Source organism: Lynx canadensis, chromosome X, assembly GCF_007474595.2.
Source record: "Lynx canadensis isolate LIC74 chromosome X, mLynCan4.pri.v2, whole genome shotgun sequence".
Lineage (NCBI taxonomy): Eukaryota > Metazoa > Chordata > Mammalia > Carnivora > Felidae > Lynx > Lynx canadensis.
In genome coordinates this window covers 58302191-58321927 of record NC_044321.2, presented here as the reverse complement: position 1 = coordinate 58321927, position 19737 = coordinate 58302191, and the positions used below count along the sequence as shown (strand labels likewise).

General features: G+C 35.9%; 1 long non-coding RNA gene across 4 annotated transcripts; it reads left to right on the top strand.

Moving 5' to 3' along the window:
* Nucleotides 1–852: 852 nt before the first annotated feature.
* LOC115507231 lies at nucleotides 853–18783 on the top strand. Of its 4 annotated transcripts, none has more exons than XR_003966588.1 (6): nucleotides 853–943; nucleotides 7387–7526; nucleotides 8920–9128; nucleotides 10293–10422; nucleotides 11534–13362; nucleotides 18428–18783. It is a non-coding gene; the product is annotated as an uncharacterized LOC115507231 (long non-coding RNA). The 4 variants fall into 4 exon arrangements; XR_003966589.1 differs by having other exon boundaries at nucleotides 8920–9132; nucleotides 11595–13362; XR_003966586.1 differs by having other exon boundaries at nucleotides 8920–9132.
* The last annotated feature ends 954 nt before the right edge of the window (nucleotides 18784–19737 follow it).

Sequence of the window (19737 nt, the reverse complement as noted above, 5' to 3'; positions counted from 1 at the left end):
GGGTATAAATCTGATACGTTGGCATTTTGTACCTTTTTATTCTATCTCTGCCCCAAAACATGAGAGTAGTGATGCCTTTTTAGTTTGAGATATTTGTAGAACCTACTTTGCAAGAAGGCAATGGAGAAATGTAAGTTTTATAAGAAAACCATGGCATTGCCCACTTTTATGAAGTTAAATATACCATTTCCCCTTCCCCTTTTCTCAGCAGATGTCTTGATAAGCTAAAAAGCTTAGCCTCCCTGGTATGAAACAAACTGAAAAAGGCCCAGCTGAAAAAAAATATTAACATCAAATTCGAAACTTTTGTGCATACCCATGCATCCTGGCAGGAGCAAGAAGAACCACACGAATGAGTGGAGCTTCTCTTACTGCTCATTTTAATTCCTATCCATATTTCCTCATGGCTTGTTTTCCACTGATGCCTAAAGACATCCCCCAGTCTGACTGATTGGTAGTAGTATACAAATGATTCTGAGCCACCTTGGAAATGTGGTCTATGCCATTGTTTCTCAAACTGAAGTAATTAGTCAGGATAAAATGCGTTTTAAAGGAACAAAATTTCTTGAGATCCTAAAGAATATATGTTTTGAGAAACAGTGACTTAACAAGGTTATTTGGAATATAAACGTGTTTTCCAATTTTAAGATATCTTTATTAAAGGTATATGATGTTTTATATAATTTATGTAGGATTTGGGGATACCTGAGAATATATCCACAAACCCCCAGGGTTCTTATCACCCCAATTTGAGAAACACTGGTCTATGCTTGAGACCTCTTTTTGTTGCTAATAAAATTATTCAACATTGATATACAACTATAAATATTTATTGGAATTTGTTTTAAAGGGATCAATTCTGAGCTGGTTCTATACCCCCACTGAAGAGGAAGGATGGATCAATTTTAAGTGGATTGAAGCCTGCACTAGACAGCATCCAAAGGTGAATCTTGGATATTATATTATATTATAGTTATAATATAATTAATTACATTGTATTTCAATTCATTGCTTGAAATAAAGTCTCTAGCATTTATAAAATGGGATGCTCTGAAAATGTGGGCATCTTCAAAATTGATATAATCTTTGTGTTAACTCAACAAATACTTATTGGGTTATACACTGGAATAAATAACAAAACCATAGATACGATTCCTGTCAACAAGGATGCTAAAATGAGCAAATAATTATGCTGTTGGGCAATTTGATGAGTAGCATAAACATGTTGGGAAGTTCTGTGGGGCACAGAGGAAGAAGAGTGAAAGAAACACTCTTATTGAGCAAAGTGATGGCAAGGGGAAAATGCAAAGTATGACTAGGGAGCACTTTGATCAGTTTACTCGGGATATGTAGGCTAAAGGCTTACAGACACAACTGCAGTATTTCTTGCTTTTTGCAAGTGTATTTTAATGAAGCACATGTTTTCTTAGATAGAGTCACTTTTTTTCATGAGTTTGGGGACAGAAGGAATGAGATGCTGGCAAATTTATGAAAAAGTTCAGAAGTGGGAATAGGAACATCTAGCCTTTGGTCCTGGTCCTTGGATAAAATCACCATCTGTCTCAACTTCAGTCTAGGGATGGCTGATAAATTAAGACAGAGACTTGAATCGAATGTCTCAATCCCTGAAAATGACATTTTGTCATTTGCAAAATTGGAAGGCACTTAAGGTTTTTTTTGGGGATTTCTCTAAGTGGTTATTGTAATTTCATTTCTGACTTTCTTTCTTATAGAACCTTAATATATAGGATTGGAGGAAGTTTTCTGATCCTTGTTTTGTGCATCTTTCCCCAAATACCCCTTTAGTTTTTCTAACTTTCTACAACTTATCTACCCATTTCTCTAACCACCTCCCTAAATTGTAGGAAAACATAAGACCTAGGGCTGCTATGATTAAGCATTCATAATTTTTTTTCAGGATATCGGCCCTGGTTAGCAAATGTACACCTGCATGGGAGTTTGACTTGAAGTAAATAATTTAAAAAGTTAATCTGTGGTGTCTGCTAAAATATTCTTATTTGTGAAAGTGTTCTGGGAATTTACCATATTAAAGAGAAGAAAATTGATATCTGAACTGAGGTAACTGTTCCCCCAAACCTTATAAACTTGGTTGGTGACAGAGTATTGATGGTGTATGGTTAAACAGAGCTAATGCCTTCCTCTGCCTCAAGCCTTGCAGATTGGATTGGAAGAAAACTTGATATTCTCAGTACCATAGTTTTGGCATAGACAAATAGCACTTAACACTGGTTTCCCTCAAAATCCAACTCAAGTTGAATCTTAAGTATTTGTTTGAGACTTAGCTGACCCAATGAATTTAACAAGTTAAACTTCAATGGCCATGCACAGTTATATATCATTATATTGATGATATTGTGTTGACTTTTTATTGGTGATTTAGGTTTTACTGGATTGCTTTTCCTTGATCTCTCCAAATTAGAGTACTGAGACATCGAATGTTAGGCTCCTTGTGCTCCCTGTGCAAATGAATTTGATAAAGAACTCTATCCTTCATTCTGATGACTACGTTGGAAATGAGCTTTTGATTTCTTCATGATAGGATGAGAGATTGAAGCAAATTTTAAATTTGGCCAGTGCTAGATTTCTTAGATGTTGGGTAGACTTATTATTTTGTTAGACCAACTAGAATGCTATTCTAGTTTCCCCAGAAATGTTAGAGGCTGTGCAGCAGATCCAAGTAATACTTTCTTATTGCATAAAATATGTAACTGAATGTTTGTAACAGTTTGGAAGTAAGGATATTGCTGGGAGATCAGTGTACATTACCATGTCTCATAAAATTTCTAGGTTACCTTATCCATAGAGGTGAAAACTTTTGTCATACTCTATTTTTACATTACTGGACTCATTACCAAATACCTAGGTTACTTTAATTCATAGCTTTGAAAACTTATGGCATACTATATTTTTTGTTTGTTAGTATGCTTGCCATTGTTTAGCATTGGTATGCAATTATTCTATGATCTATATACCATTAGAATTTTTTAGCCTTACATGTTTCCCTGACTGAAAACTGTCTATAACTCACTGCCTTCGTTTTGTAATGGATTGACTGGGTCCTTCCATAAAGTCTGATGAACAAGAACAAGAGTTTAATTGCTAATTTTAATAACTTTGACATTATGGATTCTTCATATTTGGGCCTCATATGTTTCAACTTTAAAACTAAGTACAATTAAATCCTTATAAACAGAAAAGAAAAAGCAAGTCTTTAGGCCAGATTTGCCAACAATGATGATACCTACTGTAGCAAAATCTAGAACACAGAATTACCAGTTCTCAGGTCCATTTTGCACTTGCTTTAAAAAAAAACATGTTGTATGGAAACCAACTTGACAATAAATTTCATATTAAAAAATAAACAAAACAAAACAAAAACCCTGTGATTTTTAAGCCTTCAGCATCTGGTTGGAAGATTTAAAAGAAAAAAAAACTTGCTTATTTTAGAGGTTTACAGAATGGTTTTGAAGATAGTACAGAGGGAGTTTCTGTATACCCCACACCCATTTTTCCTTACTATTAGCATGTTATAGTGCTGTGATACATTTGTCACAATTAGTGAACCAGTATTGCTACATTATTATTAACTAAAGTCCATACTTTATTTACATTTCCTCAGTTTTTCTTTAATGCTTTTTTAATGTTACAGGATCCCATCCAAGATACCACATTTTATCTAGTAGTCATGTCTTCCTTAGGCTCCTCTTAGTTATGATAGTTTCTCAGACTTTATTTTTTGATAGCCTTGACAATTTTGAGGACTAACGGTCAAGTATTCTGTAAAATGTCCCTTTATTGGATTTGTCTGATGTTCTTCTCATGACAAGACTCAGCATGAGTTTTTGGGTGGAAGACCACAGAAATAGATTGCCATTTTTACTTCTTGAGTACATACTATCAATATGACATATCATTGTTGATATTGATCCTTATCACTTGGCTAAGGTACTGTTTGCCAAGTTTCTCCACTTAACATATAAAATTATTTTTTCCCTGAGGCTCCTGGGTGGCTCAGTTGGTTGAACATCTGACTTTTGATATTGGCTCAGGTCTTGATCTCAAGGTCATGGGATTGAGCCCCACATTGGGCTTGGTGCTGAGTGCGAAACCTGCTTGTGATTCTCTCCCTCTGTCTCTGCCTCTCTCCTGCTCATGCTCACACTCTCATTCACATATGCTCTCTCTCACAAAATAAATAAACATTAAAAAAATTACTTTTTCCCTTATCATAGTGTATTTGAAAGGAACTCACTATATGCTTAAAGAATGGGGAGTTTTGCTCCACCTCTTTGATGGTCAAGTATCTACATAAATTATTTGGAATTCTTCTGCATAGAAAATGTATCTTTTCTCCCCCAGTTTATGTATTTATTTAATAATTCACATATACCAATGTGGACTCATGAATATTTATTTTATATGCTGGATAATGATTCACTATTACTTATTTTGGTTCATATTGTTTCAGCTTTAGCCAGTGGGAGTTCTTTCAGTTGGTTCCTTGAATATAACCCCATCCTTGTGAGTTTTTGTTTTTTGTTTGAGCTCTTTCTGGCACTACAAGATGCTGCAGGCTCATGTGTATGTCTCTCATCCCAGAATCTACCATTTCTCCAATGAGTTCTATTCTTTTTACTGGAGAGCAGTATTAGAAATTGAGATGTGGGTGCTATGTGTGCTCATTGCTACTGGGGTGTTATTGCTTCTATACCTTCTGAATTGATAAGAGCAAAAAGATATATATATATATATGCATATTAACTCATGTATATGTACATATCTATTAGTATTTATATGTGTAATAATCTCTAGTTTCAGCTGAACATGGGTTTATACAGAGATTCCCAACTATAGCCCATTATCCCATGAATCATTATAGTTTCCTCTCGTGCATTATCTGTTACTTTCTACTGCAACGGCCTGGCTTGGTTAGGAGATTTTTTTTTTTTTTTATGTTCATGTTAGGGTAGGTGAGTACATTGACAGTTGCCTCTATGGTTGAGTTTAGGGAGAGTTTAGCTATAGGTTGATTAAAAGTTTCTGAAATTAAATATGACTGTTCTATCCTAAATATTTCTCTAAGTTTTGGAACTTACAATAGGTTGCAGAAACAAACCTTTCTTAACAACTAGGCTCTATCCCAATTTCCACATTTTGCACCTCATTTTCAGGTTAAATTACTCTAATAAAGTTAGGTAATCTGTTTCTTGGGTATGCATTTATTTTCTCAGTATTTTTTTTTGTGATTAGCTATAGTACCTTGAGAACACTGGAGGTGGGGAGGGAAGAGAAGGGCATGTTCCTATGTGAGGTAGAGAAAATCCATTTAGTGACCTCCAGCTAGCTGTCCAAAGTACCTACATAAGACCCAAGGAGTAGATTTTTTTCCTGGCAATTTGTAACCCAAATGCAATTTTCAACATTGTAATTTTACTGAATTTTATTCAAGCTAATTGGTGTGCTAATTTTTAAGTGTTCTGATTGATGTGTCACTTGTATTGCATATGGAGTAGTAACATGTTAATTTGTATTGGGCATAATTTTTATATTTTATGTTAGATATTTGAGACACTGTTTCTGAAATCTGTACAAGTTTGACAGTAGGGAGCTCTTGTCTCAATTTTTTCCTCTTTCCCCTCTAACATTTATTATGAACATTTTCAGAAAAGTTGAAAAATTTGTTTAGTGAACACCAATATACTCACCACTTAGATTCTACAATTATCATTTTGCTGTATTTGATTAAACTTTTCTTTAAAAAATTCTTATGCCCCTTCTGAGTTCATGGAAATAATTTTTAAGCTAAAGAGCATGAAAAAAATAAGAGTAAAGTCTTTGTGCTTAGATCGATAATAAAACTGTAAAACACAGCAAGTATACAAAGTAATAGTATATAAATGGCTACTAAAATGTGAAAATGTTACTATTATCATATTGCTTCTTTGCAGCATGGCATGTCTTTTCTCTCATGTGCTGTTAATACCCTTAACCAAATTATTACCCTTTTCAAGCTGCTGCAAGATCTTGTTATAGCACATAGCAGTGCTATTTGTCTTTCATTTGGCACAATACTCATTTATATATTGTTTTCCTCTGTCCTTTTCTTTAAACTCCAGGCAACAAAAGTAGTACCACTTGCCACTAATTTGGCACTGGAATTTTTCCATTTAAAGGTAGTCATCTAAATGATCTAGACTATTTTTATGGTGAAATATAAATGTGGTAAAAAATTTTGTAGAAGTCTCCTATACCCCTGAGTATCCTTGCCCATACCCCACAGGCAAAAGACCTCTGAATTGAGAGATAACCTGGGTTTAAGTACCACTTGGCCACCTACTAACTAGTTGTATAACATTGATGGAATTTCATCTCCAGGGCTCCCAGTTTCCTTATTTAGGGAATGAAAATGTCCAATTACATGATCAACAATACCCCTTCTAGCTGTGATGATTCTGTGACTTGGCTAGTGTTGGAGTACTTGAACCAGTTGGCCAGCTATGACACTAGGGTTTTAGGTCTAAAGTATGTTGACGTTTTGTTGAGCTATGAGATGACAGATTGAGAGTCTTAAAATTCTTGTCAATGAGTATTGAATCCTAAAATATGGTTTTTTTTTTTGTTTTGCTTTTTTTTTTTTTTTTTTTTTTTTTTTTCCTGTTCCAAAATGTAATCACTTTCTCTGGCTTTAGCTTCCCTTTAATGGAAAGGGAATGCTTCTTGAACATGTCATCAGTGTAATAACAAAACTAGAAGGCTTTGGTGTAATGTAGCCATACTCAGTAAATATGGTTCAGAGTGGATCAGAAGATCTGGAGAGATTGGACTAGTCATTTCCTTTTAGGTATCTTAACTGGGGTGTGTATAAATGAATTTGTACTTCAATCCATTAATTTAAAAATTCTTTGAGTAAATTTACTTGTACATGGAATGCCCATTTACCATCATTAATGGGGTTTCAAGAAGGAGCAGAATAAATATGTATAGATATGCATGAATTGCCATGTTTAACTGGAGGCCTGTATTAGGGGATAAAGTATCTAATCTTAAATAAGGATGGGAAAGGATGTTGCCAAGAGATTTTGAAGCCTATTCTGCTCATATTGAGAAAGAACATCATAGAACACTAGTTTGGTTTCACTGGATATCTTATCTAGGGAGTAGAGTTGAATAAGTGATCTTTCACATACTACTGTTAGAATTTGTTTGATATTGATATAAAGGTACTTATCATATAGTAATTCCTGATCAGGAATCTGGAAGCCATACCTGGTGCTTTCCACACCATACCATACAAAGTGCTTTGTTTTTATTGTTGGATTTCTCAACAGTTTTGGTGTCTTCCTGAGTCCTGTCTTTCTTCTCAAGGACGTTCTGAACATGTGAAACCTGAGGACTGCAAGTAGCTCTAAGCAGCTTCACATTCAGCAGATCTTTCCTTTTGAGAATCTGGATAAACTCCAAATAATCTAAGATGATGGCTTGCAGGCCACCTGGAAAAAAAAAAGGTAGTTTGGGGAGTTCATCATTATGGGAATTCTGTCTTTGGCTTTATGGACTTTAACTTCTTGCAGCTCTGCTTTTAAAACAGAACATGAGCCAGTTTTTTTTTTATCAATTCCTACATTTTTTTTGGTCATATACACATATATTTTGACTTTACAGATGAGTGTGGCCTATTATTTCATTTATCCCTCCAGAGCTAAGTTCCAGTGAGGTCTATAAGGGCAAGCATACTTGATCCCCATTTCAAAAACAAAGAATGAGAGACGCAAAACAATAAATCACTTCCTTTTGCATATCATAGCTACTTAGTAGGAAAGATAGAACAAACCTATCCATTCTGATTAGCAAGCCTTGAAATTGAAATTATTTCCACATTCCTTTGACAGACTAGTAGGTAAGTGTTGAGGATTTGTTGATGCATAGTACCAACTTGATCTGTGTCCTAGCCCTGTTTTGGCAGTCCCAATTCCATTGCCACTGTCATTCCCTTGTTTTAAAAAGTTGAGAATTTGTTAATTTGAAGAACCATAAAATTGCTGAAAGGTAGAATAACAGAGATCCAAGGGCCTGTGTAAGCTATTTACTGGATTCCTAGCTTTCTGTATCTTGTTTTTCCTTTTGCATAGATATGCTTAGATGTTGTTATAACCGGTGTTTTATATGCCTGTAACCATTATTGATTTCTCTGAATATCCTGGGATTCTGGTGGTGCCCCATTTATATGAGCTGTTCAAGAAAATGTACTATGTGGATTGAGTAGAAAACAGTTTTGTTTACCTTGGCATTGTTACAGTATGTTAATACTTGATATAAAAATTAAAAGAGGGAAATGCTATATAAAACTAGATGGAGAGGCACTTTGATTGAGGTAGATTGCTCAGTTCTTAAAATAGTGCTTTATAAAAGCCTGAGGCGACGTGAAGAATTCTTAAAGAACTCAGAGTCAGATCACATGGGAGTTTTTCTAAGTGACTCGATGGCTCACTTGGTTGAGAAAACCTTACCTCTCTTACTTTCAAGCCCTTGATTTCTTGAACCCCATCCTATTTTATGATGAGAATAACAAGGTATTAATAATACACCCTAGAGAAATGCTCATCAATGGATACTGTAGAATAAAGCACGGTATGGGAATTTGGGTAGTTACTCAGTTTTAAATTGCTCTTGGAGATGAAGGGAAATGCAAGGAATGGAACTGGAATGAATAGAAGCATTTGCATGTTGTTAGGCTGGTAGGTAGGATATGGAGTGCTACACAGTTTTAAATTTTCACCCCTCAATCCATCTGAAGAAAAGGGCAGACAAGGTTTAATTTAATGACTAATTGCTAATTGGGACAGACTTTTCCAGTGTTCTGCATTTCAGTAACTTATTTTTCTTTTATCTCTTCTCCAGATCTTCCTCTGAAGAATAGGCTTGTTGCTCTACAGTGTTAGTGACCCATTCCCTTTGACGATCCCTAGGTGGAGATGGGGCATGAGGATCCTCCAGGGGAAAAGCTCACTATCACTGGGCAACAACCCTAGGCTAGGAGGCTTTACCAAGATTCTTTCCTGAGCCCAGGTAGGAAGATGAAGTCTCACAACAACCACCACACATCAGAGGTGGGTAAGTTGTCCCTAAAAGCATAATAAGTAGCTTTTAATTTTGATCTTGTTTTACGTTGCACTTAGTTTTCCATTAAGATTGTTTCCATTATTATCAACTGTGTATGTTTTGGTCAAAACAGCTTCCTAACTAACCTGGGAAGCAACTGGGTGTGAGATGGTTGAAAATAATGTGAAGACAGTAGTAGGCTGCATGAGTTAGGATGTTTAGGGTAGGACTAGTGTGTGGTAGAGGCTTATAGTTAAATTGTTCTTTTTTTTAAATGTTTATTTATTTTTTAGAGAGAGAGAGACAGAGTGCGAGCAGGGGAAGGACAGAGAGAGAGGGAGACACAGAATCCGAGGCAGGCTATAGGCATGGAGCCCGATGCGGGTCTTGAACTCACCAGCCTCAAGAACATGACCTGAGCCAAAGTTGGATGCTTAACCAACTGAGCCACCCAGGCTCCCCTAAATTCTTTCTTTAAGGAGAGCATGGAGAACAACTGCTGCATCTGCACCATTTATCATGGCATATCATCATTTTGGACCCTATGGTCTCCAGAGTCTTTCTTGAGGCCCTATTGGGGAATCTTGACAATCATTTACATATTTCAAGATGCCTTGGGCTGTCTTTGAGATAAAATGCAAAACAAACTGTTTGCAAAGATACATAGGAGCTGTATCTTTTTATGCTGTACTTGCTGGTTGATGGAACCTGACCAGAAATGGCACAGTTATCTGTCGCCACACATCTAGGATGTAGGGTCTAAAGAACCAGGACCCTGCATACTCTAGGTTGGTGATAAGAGAAGCTGATTAGGGGGATGTAGGTTGGGAGATGGAGGTAAGCATCAGTAAGTAGTAAACCCTGATTATATAGATTTTGTACAGATTATTCAACCAAAAGAATAAGACTGGGATTGATGGTGTTTGCAGTGATTCAGTGAGTGTTATTAGGCAAGATAGTTTCCTATTTTTGCCATAGTTTCCTATTCTGTTGAATGAAGAACATGTGTTAGTTTTATCTCTAAAGACATAAAAACCTCAACTTTATGTTTCTAAGCTTTGTAGAGACCCGTTTCTATAGCTCATTAATTTGAATTTTCCCATAACTCTTGCCTAGTACTCAATTAATACTTCTTTATGGCATTTACATTGTTTCCCTCTCATTTTTTGTAGCTCCTGATTGTTCCCTTCTTATCTGCCAAATCATTGTATCCCCAAAACAATGCAGAGAGCAAGAAATTTGAACACATCAAAGGAAGATCAACATGCCTGGCATGCTAACATTTTAGAACAGCAGAATGAAGTAAGTCGTTAGTGTTATAATCCTGTGAGGATCACTTTAAAGCTAATAGTTGTTTGTTCCAGGTTTGTATAGGATGAAGTATGATGGTTTAACGTGCAGGGGGTTCCAAAAGTGAGTTCCGAGGATAACCAATAACCTGTATTACCAACTAGGTTCACTGAAGCAATTCAAAGATATTACAGTCTGCATACAGTTGTGTCAGAGTAATTGAGTCTCACCTTGTTTCTTCTTATCTTCACCGCATAAATGCCTCGATACTCTTAGAGATGTAAACTATAGAAGCCTAAAACAAAAAAAAATGTTTCTTTTTTTCCTGAAATGTTTTTTTTTTTCCTCCATGGTTCTTTCTCACCTTCTCTTGTGAAAGCATCTACTGCAGTTAAGATTTAGTGTTAAAGGAAGCCCAGTCCCTGAAGTTGCCATTATAATTGGGAAGGGTGTGAAAATGAAGTCAGTTTTTTAAAGGGATGGGGAAAGGTGATGAAATAAAGTGAGGGGATTGACTAGATGCTCTCTAAGGGCCCTTTATCATAATATTCACTCATTTGTGGCATCTTATTTGGCTCTTTTGAAAATCCTTGTAAACAATTGAAGCAGGATATTAAAAGGTACACATTATATTTAAATCTTCTGCTACTCAATAGGTGTATGGCTTTTGTCAATTTAGTTTGTGGTTAGCCTCGTATGTGAGGCTTAAGTGAAATGATGTATGTAAAGTGTTTAGTACAGTGTCTGGCACATGGTAAGTAAAAGGCAACCCAAGAAGTTTTGTAAGTTCATTTGACACAATACAGGTGACCATTAATACCGTCTAGTGGGAGGCAGAGTTGGCATGTTTTGATTCTATGTAAGAAATTTGTAAGGTAAAAGTTTGTAAATAGAAAACATCTATATTGGTGGTGGTTGTTATAATAATTATTGTTAGTAATATAAGTAGTATTGGTACTGATGATAGCTTATATTAATTATTAATGCACTTTTTGGTTTTCTTTTGTTGTCTTCTTTTTGTGATGCTTCTCATATGCCTGTTGTGCCCCTTACTTTATCTTGTCTTTACTTCTTACCCTCTTCCTCTGAATGTCTACCTTTGCTTACCTCTTTCACTCATAAGTGTGTATTTCTTTGTCTATTTTTTTTCTTGAATCTCTTTGGTTTTCCTTCTCTGTCTAAAGTGTGTCTCAGCCATTCCATGATTCTCTTGTTAGTTTCTTCTCTGTGTATCTTTGTCTCATTTTCTTGTTCCTAAGAGTTGTCTGTGCCTTGTCTTGGATGTCTCTCTCCAGTTTTTTCATTTTGTTAGTGATTCTCTTTGTTCTCCTAGATCTGGCTCTTCTTTCACTGTTCTTTCCTTTGTGTCTCTGTGTCACATGATGTGTGCTTTCTGTTCATTTCTTGTTCTGCCTATACCTCTCTTCTTGTTCTGTTGTGAACTCTGATTTTTTGTCTTCCCTTACCCTTATTGGTTTCACATTTCACCTTTTTCTCATTCTGCCTTCCCTTCTACTTTTTATACTCATTATCTCAAATTTCTGTGTCTCTTGGGCCATTTTCTCTCTATTTTGTCCTGCTTTGTCTCAGTGTCTCTTTTTCTCTCTGTTTTTTTTTCTGCTCTGTCTCAGTGTCTCCTTGCTCTTTGTGATTTTTCCATTTCAGCATTCATCTCTGTTCTCTTGTTTCTTCTCTGCTTTTCCCCTTCTACTCACCTTTGAGTATTTCAGCCTCTTTGTGAGTCTGTGATTCCCCCTCTTTGACTTTATGCAGTCCTCTATCCTTGCATATTTTTGTGCATTTGTATGATCATGTGTGTGTCTTTGTGACAAAGGGGCTTCCTAACCCCTTCCCAATAGGTACAGTGTGTCAACTATCAAAATACACATTGCAGAGCTGTTCGTTATGCCAGGACACCCTGTGAGATGACCCAAGACCTATGATGGACAGAAAGTGGAAGGCCCATAATGGAGAGAAGGCCCAAAGTAAAAGACAGATGGTTTGAGACTTGAGACCTAAAGACAAAAATGGAAAACCTGTCTCAAGATAGATGGAAACTTCAAGCTTGAGACCATCCAAAGTCCTGACAACCATGATGTAAAAAGGTGGCCCTTGTTGGATAGAAGACCTGACTGAGTTGGATGGAAAGTTCAAGACTTGAGTTAGATAGAAGTCCAAAGACCCAGAGTAGGAGACTGAAGGCCTAAGAATGGGGACCCATCGAAAGCCTGAGACATAAGACACCATGTCTAAGACCTGAGATAAAAACTTTAGCTTGAAGATCTAAGATCCAAGGATGGAAGGCCCCAGACACACATAAAGACCCAGGACTCCAGCCTCTAGATGGACAGAAGGTCAAAGAGAGAAATCTATCTCAAGGCTAAATTAGGTGGGAAGCTAGACACCCATGACACAGAATCCAAGAAGGATAGAAGCCCCAAGACCAAAGGAAATCCCAAGATGAGAACGCTAAACCCCAGCTTTTTTCTATTGCCATCCTTCCTACTCTTGGACATTTTCAGTTCTCCCTTGACAGTTCTTATGTTTCCATTTAAGCCCACTTTTTTGAGATGCCCTTTTAGATGTTGCCATTACCTTAAGGAAACATATCTTTACATTGGCAATATTATGCTTGGTCCAGTCTTAAGCCAATTTTTATCACAGTTTTGGGCCATTTATTGTTTGTTTTTTAAATTTCCATTTGTCTTTGCCTCCAATTCACATGAGAGAGACATATAGGTAACATTGTATTTCAGTTGTCCCTTTTCTTTAGGAGCTATAGGCTGATGAGCAAAGGCAAGCATCAGGCTGTTGTGGGAAAAAAGGTGCTAGGCTATTTAGAGAAAATGTGAAGAGATGTTCCAGGCCAATGAGAAGAATTAGACAAGAAATACCCAGATGTGCCAGACTGTTGAAGCACCAGCCAGAAATACCTTACTTCTTTGAGCTTGGGTGAGCAGGATTCCTGGGGTTTGGGATTCCTAGTGATGGTTAAAAAACAGATGATTGGTCCTGGGACAGAGTGAGGCCCCAAGGAGGCAGTTTGAACTCCCTGCTCATAGTAGTGGCCTAATAATTTGGTAGACTGTGCCAGTACTGCTCCTGGGTTTAATACCCACCTCAAGGTTTAAAGGTGAGAGAACCTGGGAATATTTACTTAGCAGGTTTAATCCTTTCCTTGATTCCCCCCCCCCTTACCATGAGAGAAGAAAATTTAAACAATTGAGAATATATGTGAAAGCATTGTAAAGCAGAGAAAAAAGTGCAAGGCATTCTCATTAATAGTATATCAGCAGCCATGCACAGCTGACATTTAAAGTGCACTGTCAGTTGTGAAGCATTATGTAAATCAGGGGTCATCACACCCTTTCTGTAAAGGGTCAGATGGTAAATATTTTAGGTTTTGTGAGCCATATGGTCTCTGACACATTTTTTAAAATTAACCCTTTACAAAGAAAAACTACTGTTAGCATGTGAACCAAGTAGATTTGGTCTGTGGGCCATACTATCATCCCTGATGTACATACCAGGGACTGTGTGCTGAATAATACTTGTGTGTGCCTGTCCCTGAGCTAGACACTTAAGGATGCAATAATTATTTACTATTACATCCAGGTGACCTGAAGAAAAATATGTGAATGTGCTTTGTAAACTGTAAAGCACTTAAAGATTTATGAGTTTCAGAGTTGATGAATATTGACTACACAGTATGTACATTCTACTGTACATTCTACTAGACACTGTGAATACAAAGATTAAAAGAAGCCTGAATAAAGTACTTTGTCAGAAGTATGTAATACTATGAAGATATTAGGAATTGTTTGATAAATGAATAATTCATATATTTGTGGCCATCATGTTTCCGCTGCTCTGGTAATTTTAAGTAAAAGTACAGTATTCCAGGTAGCAGAAAAGCAAACACATGGGAGCTGCTTTTAAAGCATAAAATATACTGCAAACACAAGGGATTAAGCTATTGTGAAAACTTATAACATGTCACACACCATGCTAAGTGCTACAGATGTCAAAGGGAAAAACAGTGTCCTCAGTAGGGAATTAAAAATGTCAGATTATGAGGTGCATATTAAAGTACCTTGTAAACTAAAGCACTGTATAGATACCAGTGTGTTACATGTTTATGAATATTATTTGCCTTTTATGGGCCAGGTATATTTTGGGTACTCTGAAATCTAAGATAATGCTTCCAAGTAATAAGAGGGGGGCTTATGTCCTAGACTATTTAGATGTAAAGAATTGGATATTGCTTGTTTTAATCAATCAAGACTTTAATGGTCATGTCAAATTAAATTATCACCAGTATATTTTACCAGGTAACAGGTAAATGTAATGATTGAGATTGCACTTGCACTTTCTAAAGTGCTATATAAATACAAGACATTAGCTGTTTTCTGTGTGAATAAAACTTTCTGTGAGGTAGGCATTGTCTCCAGAAAATTCTCATTGTGTTCCTGACATCCACTATGACAAAGGTAATATAAATAGTTATAGAAACTGAGGGTTTAAATACTTGTTGAATGAATGAATGAATATCGGTTACTTACTATGTGGACTCACTATTATAGGCACTAAAGAGATACAAAGATTTATCATTTCATTGTGCTTACAGCTGAGAATAAGCTGATACATGTGTCAGCATTTTGGGAACTCTAAAGCATCATATAAGTGTAACTACTGATTTCCTGATTTGGTGCTGAGTACTGGGCTTATAAAATTATATCACACTTATACTATGAAAAAAGTTGGAAAAATCTGAGGAAGAGTTCTTAACTATTAAACACTCTGACTATAATATGCAAAGGATTAAATATCTGGTAAATGCAAAACTGGTTAATAATTGTCTATTACGTGCCAGTCTCCTTGCTAGGCATTAGGGATGTGAAGATAAACCATCTTTATTGTGTCCTGGGTAGCAGCATATAATGTATAAAATCAATTTATAAGTCTTAAACTGCCATATATGTATAAGCAATATCTGCTGAATTAACATTGATTATTTACTCTCTCTTATCTGTGGAGACAACAAACGGGGATGCAGAAATTATCATTATTATTGAACTTACAACAGAGATCTGTGTAAATTTACAAGCCTGCTGTTCTATACAGATATAAGGAAATAACTTGGCTTAATGAATGATTACTTTCTATGAGGCTTAGAACTATGCCATGCCTTAGGATATAAAAATGATTTTATTCTTATGAGGTGTTCATAGGAAGAAATAAGGAAATCCAGTGAGAAATAAGGAAATAAGTGAGATCCAGACTAAAAGTTAAGCACTACTAAGCTTATTTAATAAAAACATGGGAAAAATGGAATTGTGCCAGGAAGTATGCTAAATGCTGAACTCTGTGGAAAGATAATATCTGAATCAGAGGGTGTCCTTGCTCTCTAGCTAGACTGAAGAGATGGGAAATGTTTTTAAAAAAGAAGATGTTATAGTTCTCTATCAGTCTTTAAAATGTTGAATGCTGAAGGTGGAGGTGAATGAGATCCACCCTGCCTGGCTTAAAATTAAATGGCTCAGGTTTGATTTTAGATTCATATGATAAACCTAGAGCATCTTTTATGTGGAATACATCATTCTAGGTCCTAAGAGAAGTGAAATGGCTAAGTCAAAAGGGCATCAGAATACAGATTATAGATGAAGATAAGAAAACATCATTGATTTTTAAGTAGATATTTGAGTGCCTGTTTTCTGGACAGTATTATGCTAGATAAATTAGTTGAGTTGGCCTGGTCCAGAAAACCTATCAACATGCCTTAGAGATTAAAAAAAAATAGAAAAATAAGGCATGATTCTTTTAATGTTAAATGAAGAGTTTTTTCCTAATTCTTTCTAATTTTCACTTGCTCATTGACCTAGTTTGAAGCCAGAAGACTGATAATAAGGGAGCTTAAGCTTTGTCCTTTAATTCATTACTTTAACATTCTGTTTTGATTACAGATGAATGGTTTAAGATGAGAATTAAGATAAAACAACTGGTTTTAAAAATATTTGCTTATTGGCCTGGCATAGAGTCAGGAAGCCACTTGAGCAGTAAAGATTTTTTTCTAGATTTTCTGTATTTTGTAAAAATTTATTTACCGTGTATAATGTTCTCAAATGCAGAGAATGAAGAGACTTAAAGGACCTATACCAAAATGTACTTTAATCTCACTAGTTTATGGTAGAAACATAGGAACTAATTTAATAAGAGACTGCAGTTCTTTCAGTTTATTGAGCAGCTGTGATAGTAAGACACTGAGAACAAATGATCACCTTCTCTTTGGCATGTTTTATAGAGTGGGAATAAGAGAGAACTTTTCATTTATACAAACTTTGAGGAAGGTGATGTTAAATTGGAACAGATCTGGTAAGAAAGGCACTTATTTTGTCTTGGAGATGCAATAGGACAAAACAAAAACAAACAAAACAAAACAAAAAGGAATGAAATTCTTCTTTAAATGGAAGTGTCTATTTCAAGGCATTGTGTTAATTGCTAGACAGAAAACAAAAAAGATCTTGACTGAAAGATACTTTTTAGTTAGCTTTGAGACTAGAATATAAGAGATTACTGTTCATTTCTTCATTTATTCATTCTACAAGTACATTTGAATGCCTATTATGTATAAAGCTCTTTGCTATGTTTCCAGATAGCCCCAGAGACATGAAAAAAACAAAAACAAAAAATAAATGCTTTCCTAGAGAACTTTTAAAGCTTTCCTTTTGGCCTGTTTTCTGGTTAGGGGCATGGCATAGTCCGTAAATAATGTTGTGGGTTTTGCTGTTCCATGTTTCTTCTACCACTCTGGCCACTACAATAAGCAGGGTTTTCTATTGAGCTTGCTCTTTAAGTTGAAGGAACTTTCTTTATAATAGACACTTTATTTTTCCTGGCCCATCCCTAATGAAAAATGACTGTGACCGCTGCTGGACAGAAGGAGGGATGACAACTTATTCCCAAATTCCAGTCTCATTGGTACCAGCATTGGGGAAACACTTATACTCTAGCCACAATTGGTTTTAAAATGCATTTACCAGTTTTGTCTGTTTTTAATTGTTTACATTTTTACATTCTGACAAATATGTGCTGCCTAAATAGATCTCTTTGAAATACATAACATAATTGGAGATGGAGACATGATTTCTCTTTTGCAATAGTATCTCAACTTAACCTTTAGATATCTCACCATCAAAACATGTTCAAGAAAGGACTTCTTAATAGTGGAATAATATCAGTTAATTAAAATAGCTTAACAATTTTACCATGTTTAAAATTTCAGAATAATAGAAATTAGAAGTAATTGGCAAAAATTGGAGGGAATCAACAACAATCCTCAATCTAGGCCCAACTGGGTTTTGACCTTTTCTATTTTTAAATCACTCACAGAGGGTGGGATAGGAGGAAGAGTGAAAGAAAAGGTCAAACCAGTTTCTAAGGGCAGCCTGCCTGTGTTTTGTATTGGTTTTAAGAACATTACTACCTCCAAGTCTAACTAGGGGATTGCTTTTTTTAGTTTAATGCAATTCTGATCAGTAGTCCTTATTGAGATGAAGACATGGTACTTTGTCCCCCACTAATTTCTGTAAGTCTTTGAGAAACAATTTTGAGCTAGTTATCAACTAAACCTTGAGTTAGATAATTATGGGATTTGTTAATTAAATCAATGTAACCTCCATCAGAAGGTAGTTTTAAAGTCAACATTCACTGCAAAAGAGGAGGACTTTATTGTTCACAGTAATTTATATAACTTTTAGTTTACATCTGTAAATGAAGAAGGAAATAGGTGAATGGCAAAAGATAATTGGTGGAGGGAACAAAGTTGAAGACAAATTGGGTGTGTTTCTAGTTTTCACTTTGTACATTTTTATTTAGGCATCAGATATATCTGAAATACTGTTTGGCCTTTAATACTGTGGTATCAGATGGATCCTGTAACACCCCAATTTTCAAGTTGGGGTCGGGGAGTACATTATTGGAAATTAGGAGAAAGTAACTAAAAGCCTTCCTTTCACAGTTCCTGACATCCTAAGACTACTGCTATTGATAAGAATAAGAACATACTATCATCTGAATTTTTATGGCATAAATGAAATTATGAACAAATACATTTTTAAAGGAAATGGCTTCATCTCTACCCTTCTGCCTAAAAGGGAATCTATGCCAAATGTTCCAATAAATGGGAAGATACACTTTGACTTGTGAACTGATGTGAAAATGCAGAATCTTTGATTTTTGAGTGTTTTGAAGATTGAAAAATCTTGCTCAGCATGGGTGACCACCAAAAGCAATCTAAAGCTATCGACATGTCACAACTGAGACAAATTGGGGAATGTGTTGTCTAATGTGAAATAAAATGTACTGTTTTGAAAATTTTGTATTTTGATGTGACAAGTTCTACCTCACTGTTCCTAGGTACGCTAGTAATCTCCTTTTTTTTTATTACCTTAATTACCCAGTTTACATACATGGTTTGAGGTCTCATTTCTTTATTCCTTCAGTTGCTTTGGTCAGTGACACTGAGAAGTAGAAACCCAATTAAAAAAATGTGAGAAGCAAAAAATTATTGAGGTACAGGGTGGTATAGGAGTAAGGTATAACAAAACTTTTTGTAAGGATGTGGGAAGTAGGATGTATTTGTGCAGGAAATCACTATAATTAAAGAAGTTACAGTCCCAATCCCTGAGTAGGTGAAGAGATCTTTGGTGTTCCTAGAATTTTGAATGATTAAATACTCAAATGTTAGATTGGTGACTTCATAGGTGTATGACTCCCTGCAGTGCTTACAGGCAATAAATATTGTCTTTGAAGAAAGTCTTAAGTCCTTAAGGTCCAAGTAACTTCAGTACATGTGCTTTTAATACTGATGCCTGGGAAACTCATTTAACCTTATAAATGAGTATGGTGTCAGATCATAAAATTGGCCCATATCCTGATGTGTTGCTTCTGAAAGGGAATGTACGTAGGTAGCCCTTAGTGGTTATTTTCATTTCCCTGCAAGACTAGGTGTGTGGGACAGGGAGAAAGCTGGTGGGGAAACTGGAGAGGTTAGAAAAGAGCTCCTTGAGGTTATTCTTGGGTGTCCTGAAAGGCTCTGTTTCCTTAGGTAGCTCTGATTCCCTCATGGGCTGACTTACCAGTCTCCTTGTCATTTTGCTCTGCTTGCTCCTGGGTTTGTCATACCATTGGTCCTCAAAGTTCTCAGTTACAATCCTCTGATGGAGAGGGAATAAAAAGCCTCATGTCTTGCTTAATGAAAAAAGGTCAGATATGCCAAGTTTAATGAGGCAGCAGCAATATTTAGAAAATGACAAAGCATTTGGTAGT